The sequence below is a fragment of the Hesperophylax consimilis genome, chromosome 23, assembly GCF_061612785.1.
Source record: "Hesperophylax consimilis isolate HC1 chromosome 23, BYU_Hcon_1.0, whole genome shotgun sequence".
NCBI lineage: Eukaryota > Metazoa > Arthropoda > Insecta > Trichoptera > Limnephilidae > Hesperophylax > Hesperophylax consimilis.
This window is the reverse complement of record NC_142858.1, coordinates 18,572,767-18,587,665: the sequence shown is the minus strand read 5'-3', so window position 1 is coordinate 18,587,665 and position 14,899 is coordinate 18,572,767. Positions and strand designations below refer to the sequence as shown.

At 30.4% G+C, this 14,899-nt stretch overlaps 1 long non-coding RNA gene across 1 annotated transcript in view; it reads left to right on the top strand.

The window, feature by feature from the left end:
• The first annotated feature begins 12,612 nt into the window (after positions 1 to 12,612).
• Positions 12,613 to 14,899, top strand: part of LOC149412407 (uncharacterized) — a 100,980-nt gene continuing 98,693 nt past the window's right edge. The window contains exon 1 of the long non-coding RNA XR_016304575.1: positions 12,613 to 12,811. This is a non-coding gene — a long non-coding RNA (uncharacterized LOC149412407). The remainder of the gene's footprint in view (positions 12,812 to 14,899) is intronic.

Sequence of the window (14,899 nt, the reverse complement as noted above, 5' to 3'; positions counted from 1 at the left end):
ATTCTTATTTGGTTTTCAAATTTTCAGAAAACAGGTAGCGCCAAACCTAATTGAAAAAAAAACTAATAATCTTCTCACAAAACGATATTCAGAAAAAACCTTAGTAAACATTTTCAGCCGCATCAATAATGTGATATTTTTCACGATCTTTTTGGCGTAGCACACTAGAACGTCATGAGCCGACACTGTTAAGAACAGTTCCTTCTGTTCACAGAGAACCGCATCCAATCAGTCGAACCTGACAGGGACGCACAGTACAATTGTGTGTTTTCTCTCAACTTTACAACGATAGACTATTGTTTTTTTTTTAATTTCCAAAAAAATTAATTAAATTATTTTTTTTTTCAAACGATCAGAAACTTTTTCTTTGATAATTTTAATAATCAATCAATATTGGTTTTACGTACTCAACTTTAATTTTCTACGATTGGCAGGTACCTACTTGTTGCGATGCAATTTAATTTTTAGTGATAAGAAGTAGTTACAAAAGATTTATTTTAGTATTTAATTAAATGAAGTACCTATCTATGTATGTAACCACTGTATGACTTTGCGTGTACTTCAATTATAAGTGTATATTTTTAATGACAATAAGATATTTTACGATTTACAATTAGCTGTAAACTCATCGATTAAATACCGAAAAAACATAATTTATAATAAACTTAAATTATATTTGACAAACCTTTGTATGTTATCTTGCTAAGACAATAGTCACTCTATTAAATTAAAATTTATGATTCCATATAATTGATCTAGGATTCACTCACCAAACACAAGAGCCTCGTATCTTTATGGTGAGGAAAAGCTATTATTATTTACCTTGATAACACTGTATAATATGTATAATTGTATATTTATTGTAAAAAACATACAAATATTAAATAAAAAAATAAAAAATAAAATAAAAATTGATTGTTTCCAAGGTTATTGCCAAGCTAGCGGCTGTTAGCAAAATGTAAACAATAGCTTAGGTGTTTATAAGAACTTATGCAGGGAGATGTGAGCACTATTTTAAAAAACAATTAGAAATGTCACACAACATTTTTCATCAAAAATTTTTGTTTTTGTAAATAATTTAATACAGTTTCCAAGAAATATACATAGTTTTGTAGGTTTACGTTTTTGAAATGATATTTCATGTTATTTAAAAAAGACAAAAATATTATGTAATAAATAAGAAGAAGTCACACGATAAGTAAAATGGTATTTTTTCATACTAGGTGTTTTGTTCAACATACAATTAAATATTTATTTCCATGAAAACAAAGTTTTGTCTCTTTTTAAGCATATTTTATTTGTTGAGATTTTTATTGTTAGTGCAGATCATTTTATTTAGAGTGGCACAAAAATATGTTTTTATTTCTAAACTTAGTTACACCCAACAATGTTAGTGCATAACGAGGTACCACATATCTGTGTTTTTGTTTTTTTAAACATATATACAACTAACGATAAAGCAATAGATTGAGTCCCACATTAAACTAAAAATATGTATGCGCTAAATTTGAATAATTTTTTAGTGCTCGGTTATTGTTTTGCATTGCTTTCACATACTGGAGGTTTTCAATTCTATGAGTCTAAACTTAAATTTTAGATCGCACAGTTAACCCTCACGCTGTGGAAGCGTGTTCACTACAGAGCATCAGACCATCAGACCATACCGTTACCATCGTCGTAATAGTTGATTTGTTCACTTGGGAATTAAATTTAGTGATTTACCGATTTTTTTATAATTTTATTATTTCTACTTAGAACATTTTTTTTTCTGTGTGACAAATTGATATTAGTTGCAGCTAACAACGAATACGAGGAGAGGGCTTAGGGGGTTCAAACCCTTTTGTAGAAGGAATGCTGGACATCAAATCGGCACATCTAGACGCTAGCTCAAAAACAAGATACACTTAGGTACCGTCTTAAATTATCTCCATAAATCCGTTAAGCTCCATATTCAATTATAAAATAACACAATTCACTATTATCATTTAGAACACGTTGGTAAAGTATCCTTCTAATTTTGGGTATTCATTTTTATTTATTTAAATTATGATTAAAAAGTAAATCGCAAGTTAATAACATTCAATAAGAATTCGATTGTCGCAAACTGTAAAATCAGCGCGCGGATAAATTCCAATGGATTATTAACACTCCCGTACCGGACGGGGGGAACACACATACACTAACGAGAGTTTTATGCTATATCTAAGTTGTTTTTTACACCACATACTCTATAATTTAGGTATTCCTAAAAAAACTATTTGGTTATCGATCTGCATTTAAAAAAATTATATATTATTTCTAGTTTCTTAGATATTAAATAGTTTGTACAAAATTCCGGCAAAATTCCTGTCCCCTGCCCCGCACCTCAGCTTCGTAGCATCGGCTAAAATTCCCCCGTCCTCATCCCCACTCTCCGCTCTCCACCGAGAACGATCCAGCGAGCGTAAAAGACGAGCGTATTGGACCGTAAAAGTTGCATTTTATGGAAAGGGCTAACTCCCGGTCGCGTACACTGCACTTCTGGTATTTCCTTTTGCGATGCTAAAATGCTCGCTTGCTGGACTAAGATCGGCCTGTCTGGCGTACATCCGGTAAATTTCTCATGTTTAGAAACATTATTAAAATTAGGTCTGTCTCTGTTTCTCACATGGAAAATAAATCGATCAGAAAGAGACACATTTTGTTAACATTTTTAAGTAATTTGAAGGAACTTGAATAAAAACTAAGTACTATATGGTTAAAAAGTCTATCGCAAACTTCTGTTAAATTGTATATTGGGTTTTAGTTGCTAATTCTCTAAATTTTCGTGGTAAATAATTCTCTGTAAAAGCGGACTAGTTTCGCCCTGCTATGGGCATCTTCAGACTGGTAAGCAGTACATTTACACTTATGAAATGGTGTTTATAAATTAATATCTATTTCAGGGTTGTAAAATATTTATTCTGTACTTACAATATTAGAATTTATGTAATCAGTCGGCATGTATTTATTGCAGTTTATTACGGCATATTTACCAATGTTTTAAATAAGATCAGAAAATTCTATCGTTTTAATTCATTTGTGTGAAAACCGCACAAGAGCCGTCCTAGCCAGTGGAATTATGGCATCCCCAATTGGGGTATTTTGTGAGGCTGAAGTTAGTTGGGATAGGGAGGGGGAGGATATGGGAAAGACAAAGGTTGAAGTACATGCATATGCAAATCTAATAACCATATAGACTTAAGTCATTTCAAGCAACGTTTGGATTCTACATGGTGGTCTTTTACTAGGCCAATACTGAAAGCATCTACCGCCCTGCAACTTGATATAATATATTTTTTCTTTCATAAATATTACAGCATCCGTTGTCGAGGGGTAAGGCTCTAGACTAGTAAACCGGAGGCCGCGGGTTCAAATCCCGGTGTGCGTAAGTAAAATTTAATAGATTACTTTGTGATTTTTCACAATTTACTGACCAGAATTCATTTCGAATGTTGCTTGAAATGACTTTGACCTTGTTTGGTGACCAGATCTGAATAGCCAGGTATTTCCCCACCTTCCTCTTCCCCATCTCCTTACCCTCTCCACTACTTTTAGCCTTACAACATAACAGTAGCGGCTCGTGACTTTTGGGTCTACTAATAATTGAAATATTTTCACTTTAGTACACCTAAAAGTTAGAAGTTTTATTACTCCAACATACCCCATTTGGGAATGCCATAGTCTCACTGGTTCCAGATGATAAGGAGCAGTTGGGACTGTTGTGGTGTTTTCACATAGAAAAATCAACAGGAATATCTGAGGTTACAATAGAAAAATAATTTACTTCACGTTTAAGTTTTAAAAATACCTTATTTTTCACTATTTTCCAAAAATTCGTTTTATCTCGAACCCCTCGACATACAAACGAACCCATTATTTTTGGTAAGGCAAACACTACGATTTAACCCTAAATGTAAATATACTATATAAAATAATAAATTAGGAATTATAATCTTCACTTACATCTAAATATTCACATAATATTCGAAATAACATCCGCACCTAGTTTAGTAGTGCTAGGTTTTTAAAACTTAAAAAATATATCCATCATTTACAGACCACCCTATGCAAGAAACTAGCCACCCACGTCGACGCTTAATCGCCTATCGGCAGTCGAGATTCGGAAACGAGGCGCGATGCTTGCTACGTACCCGCCTTCTCTGTTTTCTTTGAAAACATATGCGTTATGGTCTAAATTCATTAGAACATTAATTATGACTTTATTTATGAAACGATTTTGATAACAACTACTGAAATATGTAATATATACTTCCCTCTAATTATAACCAAAACAAATTTCATCGAATTATGTCATTAACACCTTTTAATAAGCAAAACAAATTGGGGGATTGAGTGACCCCGCTTCGGATCCAATGTGATTTTTTTCTTTCCGGGACGAAAGGGTTAATAGAGTTTACTATTCTGTGCATTATACATATGAGCATTAAATATGGTTTTTGTACGTTAACTGCTGTCATTAATATCGTATAAAGTTGACGAAGATATTGGCTTGCGGGTCTCAGTGCGCATGCGCGGAAAGAACGTGCATTCTAGCATTCTTGGATACGGTTTACAGATAGCTTCCACACCACAGTGTGTTTTACGCGTTCCACAGTATTTGAGAATATATGTGTATTTAAACTAGCCAGCACTTTTTGTATCTTGTCTTTCGTTGAGCGTACACAGAAACAAAACGATAATATTATTTTTATTTAATTTAATTTTATATTACAGAAACAAACAGTAGGTACATAATTTAAAATGATTAAACCATATACAAGAATTAGATATTTCATGTTTGGTATCTATGATATGTTTCCTTGTTATGTCTGCTAAGTGGTATGTATATTCCTTAATTACAAGGTGACATGTGTAGTTTAAAGGTGTGACGTGTTTCATGTATGTGGGAAAGTTTGTGTGTGTGTGTCCGTATATATGCGCATTGAATAGTTTAAATTATTGACACTATGCCACGAATAAATTTGGGCATTGATCCGAAAAAATGTCAATGTTAGAGTTAAGACAAATATTATTAAGAGTATGTAAAGCTTATATGCACGATGTCTTATAATAATAATATTTGTATGATTTTTACAGCGCCATTTTTGTAAAAAAATCACATAAAAGTCGCTGTATAAAAATTAAAATATTTAAATTGCAGTATTGCTGTTTACGGCTAGAAGTCCAAATCTTTTCACTCTAAAATGCAAGAGATGCGGAGCATCTACAGCATGTATGGACGTACTGCGTCTGGTTAAAAACTATTAATTTTTTTTACTTACGGCAGGGACTAAAACAAAAAATATGTGTATGTATGATTATAAATATATGTTTGTAGGAAAAGAAGATAATACTAATAAATATAAATGAAATATGATCTGAATAAAACACAGAAAACAGGGTAAGGTCTCAACTAAGAATCAAACCCAAGATCTCAGCCTTACGAGACAACACAATAATGTGGTATATAAGACAGAGATCCAGGATTATATTCCCCGTTGAGTTACTTTTGTATTTTTCTGTGTCTCGTTCTGTTTCATGTTTCATTTATATTTATTCGTATTATTTTTTCTTACTTTATATTATTTATTAGATTTAATTTTATTTTAAACATTCAGGAATGTCGTAGAATATTTGTTATTTTGTTTCTCATAACTTTTAAATAAACACATCCAGTATGTACCAAAGGAAAAAATCAACAAGCTTTTTTCTACATTCTCCATTACAATTGCACTAATTAACGTGTTTTGTACTCAATATACTAACAATTAATTAATACAGCATATAAAAGTACGAAAAACTAATTTTAAAAAAATTACGAAAATATTTTATTAAATAGTCGTGAACATATAAATATTTTATTCCACTTTATTATTTCATCACAGAGTAATTTGTATTTTTTGTTCGGTTTAAGTTTTGGTCCCTCAGTACAGCTCATGTATAAAAATATATGATTAACAAATTAAAATAAATTGGTTCAAAAATAAAGAACTTTATTATATCTACACGTTTAAATATAATCATATTTTTCGTTTATTTTCATTATTCCGACGAATAATCCATTGGCTTTGAAACATGTAGATTAATATTGATTTAAAGTGGTGTATACAAAGTATTTCATTTTCACATAATTTTTTTTTATTACGCTTGCTCTAACATACTTTCGCTTATTCGATAGATTTAACAACGTTTATGAATTGCATTTCAGCTATCCAAAGTTCGTTCTCAAATAAAGCCAGAATAATAATATAATATTTTGCTGACATAGCGGTTGACTTCTTACACGGACCGCTAACGAAAAGTGTAGTGTCAGGTTTAAATTCCGACTAACACAACACCGGCACTATTTGAAAACCCGTGTAAGAAATATTCTCAGTATTCACGTTCGATGAATTCTTCTGCCTCTAATTAATATCAAGTATTTATTTCAATCTTGTTATAAGTAGGTATATAAAAAATAGAAATTATGCCTTTGATATTTATTAATGTCACATTTTTGTGCCTTTATTAATAAAAAATTAAAGGATTAGATAGCATTTACACACTTAATTTTATTTTCGTTGAATGTAATATTTTTTTCATACCTTTATCCAATACATAACTTAATATTAAAAAATTAACCCTTATACAGACCCAAATTTTCTAGTATTGATACAGTTATTCAATGTAGATGGATATATTTTTTGTAAAATCAGACATTAAAAGTAAGTTTTTTTAAGCATGTCAAAAAATGCGTTCGAAAACAGGTACGAAAAATATTTATTTCGGCCCCAAAAATATCGTTGGTCCCATCCTAAAATTTTAAATTACATAAACCCATAAACTCTTCATAATTTTATAATGCACAAAAATGGAAAACTGAAATTATTCCAAAAGCAGAACCCAAAATTTTATGAAATGTTAATTGTATTTGAAAAAAAAATATTTAAAAAGGAGTGTTTTCATAATGAGAAATTTATATAATTTTTTTTGGTTGTGGATAGTTTTAAGTTAATTAACTTGTGGGTTAATATGTTATGATTATATTTAAATACAGGGTGGTGATAGTAAAATTCTATTAGACTTAATTAAAAAGCCTATTCACTTTAAAAAAAAATTAACGAGGAGAATAATGTCTTTCACATTTTAGTTCTCAAATAAAAATATCGTTTTTAATAAAACACAAAAATGTGCTTTATTTCTAAGTACCTACCTACATCTCTTCGTGCACTAAATTTTTTTTTTAAATACGCAAATTAGAATTAAAAAACCATAATACCGACCAAATAAAAAAAATGAAAAGTTACTTATGCATTATTCCTAGGCAAAAACTTTAGTAGGGAAACAGAAAAAAAAAAATCTTGTGATCTCAGTTACATTAAAATAAGATGACAATGGGTCTTTTATACTTGATAAACCTTCCTTGTTATTTTACTTTTGTGTATTTGTGGCTATGTATATATATCACTTTGTGAAAATCTATCATTATATACAAGCAGGTAAATATTTGATTTTTGAAAATCTGAATAGCAGTTTCGTAGACATCTGCATAGAAAATAACAATACAAAAAACCGTTCGCAGAAGATATTTCAACACCGCTGACTGTGGTTTACCATTTTCAGTAGAAACACCGTCTGATCAAAAAAAAATGGTATGCCCAGAAGCAATTTTCGCTCGTTTAGGAATGGCGATTCCAGGTGAGAAGCTCATACTACGTTGCCTAACTAAGGGTTAGAAGGTACATATAAAATTGTGGTTTATAATTTAAATTAGATTTAGTACGGCAGTGGACATTAACAATTTTTCACACAAAATTAAATATGAAGCAGAGCAAATTTAAAAACATAATAAGTCTTGGAACATCGAGTTAAAAAGTCCATTCGTTTGGCCGTAAATTTCTAATTAAATATCAATAAATAATCCTAGATAATATTATGATTCTTTCTAACATAAATTGCCTTCCAACAGCCCTCCGTTACTAGGTATGATGACTCATCAACGTTTCATGTTATATTAAAAATACGATCGTCGTATTGAATTGAAATATAATATTGGAATCCATCAACATTGTAATAACAATGCTTCACATCTTATCTCATAATTCTGCAACCGCCGCTGAGACCGTGGAATTGAAGCCATGTTTGCTATCACACGAATATTATAATACGAAACAAGAGTAAAACTAAATATTGTTTATGTTAGCAGCAGTTTTATGAAGTGAGATATATTCTTATTGAGGTTTCAAATAACCCCTTGCTTCGTGATAATATTTACAAGTCGCTTTTATTAGAAGTGGTCCGATGCATTGTTCAAAAATTATTATGACTAACAAATGCGTTGTTGTATCTTAGTCTGAGTGGTAGGTTGGAGTATGTTTAGTCGAAGACCTCACATCACGAGATTACTCATAACCCGTTATCGTTTAAAACATTTTACTCGCACTCTTACTATTCAATGAGAAAATACCTAAATAAGCAAAAATTCAGAAATAGTTTTATAAATTCAGCAGTTTAAATTAAGAATAAATATATGAGCCAATTATTCTTAGAACGTCGTGAATGTTATTCTTAACTTTTCACACATAAGCAAATTTATAAAAAGAATTCAAATTTGCTGAGGCATATTGTCATAAAAAAGGTACTTTTTATATTATCATGCCAACAGCAATTTTAAAAGAACGTGTAATATTGCTTAACAAAATTCTCAGAAGGCGTTACGTAAATATTTTACAAATAAAATATTAAAAACATATGAATTTCTAACTTTGACAGATTAATAAAATGTTAGTGGAAATAATTATGAATATTTGAAATATTTTCTTTCTGAACAATACGTTAATAATTTGACGAACAATATTTTACACCTGCATTGCAAATCTAAATGTTTCATTGTTTTAAACACGAAAACTAACAATAGTGGGCTTGGCTTTAAGACGTCCTCGTAAAGGTGACAAGCATGTTGCTGCCATCCATCAAGTAGCGACAAACAAGTTAAAGATTAAAAAATAGGAGCAAAGACAAAAATTGGTTTAGAAAAGCATTTTAAATACATAAACTATCTCACATGAAAAAATCTAATGGATATCTAAAACAATTCATAAATGTTATCGTTTTATAATAATATCTCTTGTAATGTAATTTACTGTATATTTTTATTTGATTGGAGTTCAACAATAATTGTTTTTTTAACGTCAATTTTTGTTGTATCACCTAAATATTATGAACCTTACAGAAAAACTTAACATAATTAAATTAATGAAATTTTAATTTGTACTTTTTATAATATTGACTAACAGCAAAAAAGTACGTCGTCAAAATGTAATCAAATTGTGAATTTTTAAATTATTTTATATATTGCTACACGATTTTATCTGTAAGAAAATTATATTAGTTAACCCACTTCTCTCCTTTGGAGTAAGGCGTAAACTTCTAGCAAGATTATTAAATCGTATTTTCTCGCTGTAAAAAGATTTAATTGTAAGAAAAAACCGTTAAAATAATATTATAATGTTCATGGTGACGTGCCTTTAACTAAAGCATGCTAGATAGTTCCTTTAAACAATAAGGAACACTCCTTAGTTATCCGAAGAACGTGCATTTTGAAAACATAATAAACTATTATTAGTAACGTTGCAATTCCTAATTGAATGACCTAATGCAGATAGACTAGAAAGCATAGTATTTTCAGGAAATATTATTAAAAATTATAATAAACTAAGTAAACGTCTAATTAGAAAGTAATGATAGTAGATATCACGTTAAGTTTCAAAAACTTACATTTCAGTATAATTTAATGATTATTAAGTTCTTTCAGGGCACGTAGTATTAATTTCTGTTAATTTAGGGTAAAATTATTTTTTAAAGCAAATATAAACAGCTCTGGGTCACAACTTTGAAAACCTGTTATAAACTAATTAACTTTTGAGAAAATATATACTCTTTCCGCATAATGCAACGCAAATTATTTATTTTAAACAAGATAAGATTCATTTCGGAATTGAACGGTTTTAATTTGGCAGTAAAGAATTTGGGTCAACAAAGGTAATATTGTTTAAATAATCTCAAAAACGCAACTATGTTATTAGTTATCATGTGAATCCAAAACAAAGTTGAATTTTCTTATCATTTCCACATTCGGAGATATCAACGTTAGGCCAAAGCTGAAACCCCTACTTTTCCGAAGGATTTCCCCTATCCAAATATCTAATAATCAAGCGTTTTTCCGCAGAGGTCGGCAGAGAAGATGTCCGCTACATAACTCGGTCTCTATATATACTTCTCGCTTCACTAACATTTATTATAATATAGTATAATAATACTCTTCTTCAATATTCCAGAGTTATTTTAAGATAATTCGATTACCAGCTGATAATCCCTTTTCTACGAGCAAATAGAAGAAAAACTAAGATTATTAGAAAAAATTATTGCAGGTTACATATTATCATGGAATAAACATGATGGTTAAACACATTCGATAAGTTTGAGTTATAGAAAACCACAAACATATCAAAACTCTCACAGATTATTTTACAAAAATAGCTCTAGGTACTTGCAACATAAGGTAAGTTTTCTCACAAATGTAAGTAAATACATACTTAATATCCATTTAGTATTATAAATCCTACAGAATCAATCAAAACCACATTTCCACTTCCAAAAATGTGAAAATATTACTACAGTTGCAATTAAATGTCTACCTATGAAATATTTAAATAGTCATGTGTTAAAACTCGGACATATTATTTTGCGAACTCAACGTCCGAACAGTGTTAAAAATTACTCCTCACCGCTCCTCCGCTTACCGCCACGTAAGGGTATATAAGGTTCCCCCTTCCACCAGCCTTCATCAGTCGGTCGATATTAACCTTCAGAAGCTGTCGCGCTCCCGGAATAAATTAGCAGCGGACTTAGGAAAATTGTCTTCAATCAATTTGCTCAATCGCGTTTAATTATTTTTTTATTAATAGCTCATTTTCTAACTTCTACTAAAAAGTGTGCGGCACAATTTTCTTTGTACTGAAAATTGATTAATAATATTTTGTGTAAATTTTTAAATCAACTAAAGTGATTGTGTTTTCTTAAATAGCGTTTAAATATAATCTACGCGTAAAGTAATCAAGAGTGTTAACTTAATGTGCGCATTTATTTTGATGAAAAGTTTCACAGTATAATTGAATGTAAGTTTCCTATTAATTTTTAACCGTTAAACTCAAATTAATAAGCATTCTTTTGCCGGAGAAACTATTTTTTTTCATTAATGAATAGTAAAATAATTCATTTTTGCCAACATTTATTTCGACCCCTTTTGATAAATTTTAAAATATTAGATATTTTTTTTAAATCTGAAATTAATTTATGAAATATATTTCTTGTATTAACAAGTTTATCGAAATAGTTTTCGAACACGGGGATAAGCTGTGTTCATTTTATTTAAAAAAAAATTTTCACGAAAAAAATCTTTGGTTTATTTTGAGACTTAATAATTGATTTTTTGGGGGAAACGCTTGTTTAAATATATTTTTTTAATGATATAAGATTATTATAATTTTAATAATTTAAGGATGAAAAAATGGATAAGGTAAGAGGATGCTTACTTATGCGACTTTAAAAGGTTTAAAATTAATGTTTGCACTGAAATACTGAAAATATCTTGAAAAAGACATAGATTTTACAAACTAAGTTAATGAACATTTAGTATCAATAATTTTATTAATTAAATAAATTTTCAGATAATAGTTCGCGAACTTTACTATCATTGATTTTCAAATGACATTTAAATAAATATTACAATAATTAATCTTTTTCTTTGAATAAAATAAAGTGTTTTTTTTTAAATAATAATAAATCTTTCGAAAAATCAAATCGTACCGCTTTAACCTGTGAATTATTTAAACAGTTAATAATGAGATCTAGTAAAAGACACTTTACTATTTTGTTACCTATTGGAGTTTTCTTCAGCAAGTCATCCCCTAAATAATCTCGCTTGGTATATTGAAGTTCCTACAGCTTACTCAAATAATTGACCGTTATTTTATATCTGGCTCGGTAAGGATTTAGTCAGTTATTTAGAGTCATGGATCACTTTTTTATTCGCTACGCCTTTCCCTTGGACGTTTATTCGGCCATCGTGCTTCCTGGAAATGAAGGAAGGATCATGGAAATTATGGCGGCTGATATGGTTGAAACCATAAACAACTGCGTGGTAAGGTTTACAGAAGACCTTCTGTATTTCTTCGACCAGATGAATGGAATTGCTGAAATTCACCTTGAATTAATCATTACAGAAGTTCGGGAACATGTGATTTTCTTGTATATATAACAATTGAAAACTATGTCACGTGAATGAGGAACAACGACTTTTTGTTAAATTTCTGATAAATCTAACTTTTTTTATACTTCACATTTTAAAACCCTAATGGTATTATTATATAAAATTAAAAAAAAAAATTAACCTTTTTTTTTAAATAGTTAAGAAGCTATCAATAACCATTATAAAATGGTTATAGTGCGCATCAAAAAATTGTTTCGGTAAATCTAAACAAATGAATTAACAATATATTGATGTTTTGTTACAATTACTCAAACAACACGTACATTTTATAAGGGGTTGAACTCTATTTTTAATGTGTTCGGATGAAACTTCTTGAGATTGCTTGTTGAATACTCCTTGAGATAACTTAATTGGACCGATCTGAAGTGTAATTATAAAATTGAAACATTAAACAAGTGCCAAGTATATATGAGAGCTGCCTTGGATTTCCAGCCAAAAGCAGATGTTCAGAAAGCAGGAAGCACCCTCAATGTTCCAGAGGTGAGTTTTTCAGTGAAATTGCATTACTTTTTGTACTCTTTGTTGTAATTCATTGATCGTTCATTGTTCATGTCAATCGTCTTCAATCAATGTTTTATTACGTTATTTACGCGACCTTTTTCAACAGTGCTCCCAAATTCAGGTAACTATTTCAGCATATGATTAACAAGTAAACGATGTCATCCATGGAAGTTCTATCAACTCAAAATAATAAATCACTATTGAATGAATGGAAAGTCCTCTGTGTAAAATTGCATCTATTTATGATGGTGAAACAATGCTCTAGGAAATGAAACAGTTTGTTAGCAGCCAGGTGAATTGGCTTTTTTCAAAATTGTAAAAAACAGGAAATATGACATAAAATTTTGAAATGATAAGAATGCTAAACAAAAGATATTTCATGAAGATCTGTGAACACTGTGAACAGTGCTAAAAAAATGTTGATACTTCAAGAAAACAGGGTCCTGGTAATTGAACTAGGTTATTTCACAACTGTTCACCCGGACTTCCAAATCTCCAGATGGATTATTGGAAATGATTGAGAGCGCAGCCATTGAAGAAGATTATTTGTGTGGGAGACCAAATCCCACCCTGGAATAAAACGCCGCGCCAGCTGGGATACAAATTGACGTCATCGGTTTTCTTTCAAATCGAAATTAATACTTCCATGTATATTCTTATTTTGTTTCACTGTAATAAATGTAAAAATGCCAATTTGAAATACATCTTATAAAAATAAACAGGACTAAAAATAGAACTTTTTTTTTTTAAATAATGCCCTTCAATTTAACTCATCACTTTCTTCCATTCACCTATTAACAACAAAATTGTCTCACCCTACCATCTACACTTACCGTAATGCTCCCTTTCCCTTCCTTGGAGGCGGTGCGTTTAGACCTCCCCGTGGTGCCTCCGGGAAACACTGGGTCATCTTCCCAGCAGGCCAACTAAACGACATCCTATTCTATTCCCTATCTTCCCTTCCTCTATTTTCCCCTCTCCACAATCCCTCATTCAAATTGCCCCTTCCACCCATCTTGCTTCCACCGCTCTATCCTTTCTTTTGTAGTATGATGAATTTGGGAGTAACCAAACCGCAAATGTGTATCTACAAACTCAGTTCTATTAGTTACGTTACTTTTTATATCTATTTGTGTGATTTTTCTGTAGGGTTCTCATTTTTTTAATAATTTATACTGTCATAAATTCACAAATCTTATAGTCACGGGTTCAGAGCAATACGGAAAGTTCCAGTGTCATAGTAAAAACTCTTAGTAACACACTGAAAAACACAAATATTGAAATAGTGAGATAACTGATTTCTTACCTTCCTCTACACATGTATTTCCTATCCTCACATTCATAAGCCTTAAAAATTTTAAATGTCCAAGTTGTGTGTGTTGTAAACACGATGGCTATGGGAAATTGAAACCTTTTTTATAATGGAATGCTAAATTATAAATTCGCCTCCAACTTTGTCAAAGATGATGTACAGAATTGTATGTAGAGTTTGGTCTAAATAACAATGATTTGATTTTATAACCATAGATTAACAAATCACACACTATTTCTTCTCTCGAAGGAGAAAACTGTGTGTGAATGAAATGTAAAAGCTAGGACTCTATCCAACTAACTATGTATGCTACGTTCCTTTTTTGCTTTACTCATCCGAGTTTAAAGCTAAATTTAGCCATCTATACACATAAATCAAATATTAAAATTTCATGTTACGTTGTGTTTGATTTGAAAACAAAAATTAATGAAATTATAAAAACGCGTGTCTAACTACGTCATGTAAGATGTAAACCATTTTTTTTACGAAAACCTCTCACACTATGAAAATTTCGTCGTAAATAACAGATTTTTGTTGATAACATAAATAATAAAGTCAAACTATTTCTTCCTGCAAATTCCTCCTAGGGCCGTCTGTTTCAACGCTAGCTATAGTAAAAGTAAGAATAAAATTAAATGCTAAAGTTAAATTTCACCAAAATGCGTTTTTCAATCAATTTAACTCCTGGTTTTACGTCACTTTTAACTTTTGTTTTAACTTCCCGAAATCCGAGAGTTACTCGCGAGTTATTCGCG